Raw genomic sequence first — 2,762 nt, forward strand, 5'->3', positions numbered from 1 at the left:
GTCAACCGTAGCAAAGGTATCCCGGAGACCGGTCTGTGTTTACCCCCACTAGGCCCACTGAGCAAAGGTACCTGAGAGACCGGTCTGTATTTACCCCAACTGGGCCGACTGAGCAAAGGTACCTGAGAGACCGGTCTGCGTTGCCCTTAGCAACTGATTAGTGCCCCCTTTCTTTTTTCTCTGGCAGCAGTAGAAAAACTAAATGGGGCGAACCAGATTGGGCGCTGAAGAGCCGGCGCACACATGACTGCGTGCAAGTTATAATGGTGAATAAATAATAAGTCACGAGTGTTCTAGGTGACTCTGGGGCCCGTTCACACTGCAGTGACTGCTGGCATTGATGTGGTGCAGGAAAACCGCCAGTCACTGCACGTAGTGTGAATGAGTCCTTAAAGCAAAACTTCCATCACTTTTTTTTTTTTTTTCCCCCCCCTCCACATTGTGGTGAGGGGTTAGAACCTCAGTCAACTTTTTTTGTCTGTGGCCCATTAGGGGCCCATTCCCCATAAGGGAGATCCACTCAATCTATTTGTCCTGATCCATCAGTGTCACCGCGAGTGATGAATCTGAGGGGTAAATCCAAGATTGAGATCCGCCCAGCTGCGTGACTGACAGCTGGCTCTGCCTATCTAGAGGCAGAGCCAGCAGGTACCCGCCCCCTCCCCCGTCCGTTCCGCCAGTCAGCGCTGGCGGATATGGACCTTTCACAAGGACGCCGTGTCCACAATAAGGACTTCTTATCTCCGACTCATTAGACTAATCACACTCGCTCTCTGATAACTATAGATATATCCTACATACAATAACAACTCTTCCTTGACACACAAGAACGGTCCTATTTTATTTGCTTCTCTGGAATGCGGACGTCTGAAAAGGGCCTTCGTTTCAGGTGACCATTGTGCTTGGAGGTCTTATCTTTGAGTTATCTAATGACCTCCATAACACTCCTCAGCTCTGATCTCCATAGCCTAACCCTCCTACAATGGCCAAGACTACTCAAGAATGTCCAGAAAAATGGTTATTTTCTAAATGTAATATTTAATTGTTCCTCGTAACTCTACGTAGAAATATATATGTGTGGCCTTCAGAACCATTCTAGACGGTATAAAGCCTGGAGAAGGGATCAAGGCATCCCAAATCCTTCCATCTTTAGTTGGCCAATGAAGGCTATCTCTTAGGCCTCGTTCACACCTGAACGTTTTGTAGCGCGTTCTACGCTCGACGAACGCTCTACAAAACGCTCAAACATCTAAATCCCATTGTATTCAATGGGTCTGGTTCACACCTTGGCGTATTTCAGCCCGTCCCTAACGCGCTACAAAACGGCCCACGCCTGAAAAGGTACAGGTACTACTTTGGGGCGTTTTTGTTTCGTGTTTCCATTGGGATACAGCCAAGTAGCCCTCGGAAACGCGCGTTTGTCGCGCGATTTTTTTTACCGCGAATCGCGGTAAAAAAAAAACGCGCGACAGACGCCCATATGCAATACGCCTAGGTGTGAACCAGGCCTACACCTCCCAGTTTCTTCATTCATTGATGGGCCAACACCCTACAATGCTCCTCTACAAGGGACATTGGTGGGCAACCATATCTGTGACCTGGTTTAAAGTAATGGGTAGGGATGTCCCGATACCGATACTGGTATCTGGGCCCATACAGGGCATTTTCACGAGTACTTGTACTCGTGAAAATGCCCCGATAGTGAAGGCCGATTTTTTTTAATCGGATCGGGTACCTCAGATCCCGCGCTTGTGGGGTCCTGGGGCAGCCTTTCCGGGGACCTAGCAGTAGATGTCTTTGACGCTAGTTCCCACGTCTCCTCCTCGTGATTCCTGGTGCAGGCACAGCTCGTGGCAGCCCCAGACCTTGAATACAGCCTTGGAGTGGGCACGAGACCGGCACGGGCTCCGTCCAGCTCACTACGGGCCCGTAGAGCGGGCTCGGCACAGCACCTGTAGGCGGCTCTGGTGAGATCTGGACGCAGTCTGGTGAGAAACGGCCCTAAAATCATTAGTCTGTATTATTGTTGTAGAAAAAATTCCCATGTCCCTTGTAAGAAAAAATATCGGTAGGTAGGGAAGTCCTTTGGTCTTGGAAAAAGGGGGTATTGGGACATCCCTACCAATGGGACTTTATCAGACCCTTCTGTACGTGGCTTTGTAGAGTAAACTCGTCAAGCAACTTGGTGTCATGACCATGTTCAACTTCTCCTTCTCCCCAGAGTGCAAAGCGGAACTACACCCTTCTGTCCTCTACATCTGTAGAAGGTGCCATCTTGGCCTCTGCTTGGATTGCAGTTGCCATGGTGCTGCACATGTGATCAGCTATGATATGAAGGCTGGAAAGTTCGGTTGAGATGACATGAGCACAATGGAAACCTTGACGCTTGGCCTGCTTTGGGAGGCCACTGAATTGGTGGGTCAAGTTGCACTTAAAGGAAGCTTGGCTGCCCAGGTCAAATTATTCGGCGTCAGCCAGCGCCAGTTAACTGGACTAGAACTCTGTGTCGCTGGAGCACATTCCTAGTTCTCTGCTGATGAGCATTCTCCTAGCGCAGGGCGTATTGCAGCCAGAAAGTGGTTAGGAAGTTGGTTGCAGTTTAAAGGTAACCCTTCTTAAAGTGTGTCTTAGGCCAAATTTTTTTTGCCCACTGTCAGGCTTTTAATTACCATCTGGTGTCGCTACTGGAGATGTATACGGTGATAACGGCCAATGGGAAAGAAAGTAAGGGAGAATCTAAAATTGAGTTCCCACCTAAACGG

This window comes from Nanorana parkeri, unplaced genomic scaffold (genome assembly GCF_000935625.1).
Source record: "Nanorana parkeri isolate BGI_ZX_2015 unplaced genomic scaffold, ASM93562v1 scaffold1291, whole genome shotgun sequence".
Taxonomy (NCBI): domain Eukaryota; kingdom Metazoa; phylum Chordata; class Amphibia; order Anura; family Dicroglossidae; genus Nanorana; species Nanorana parkeri.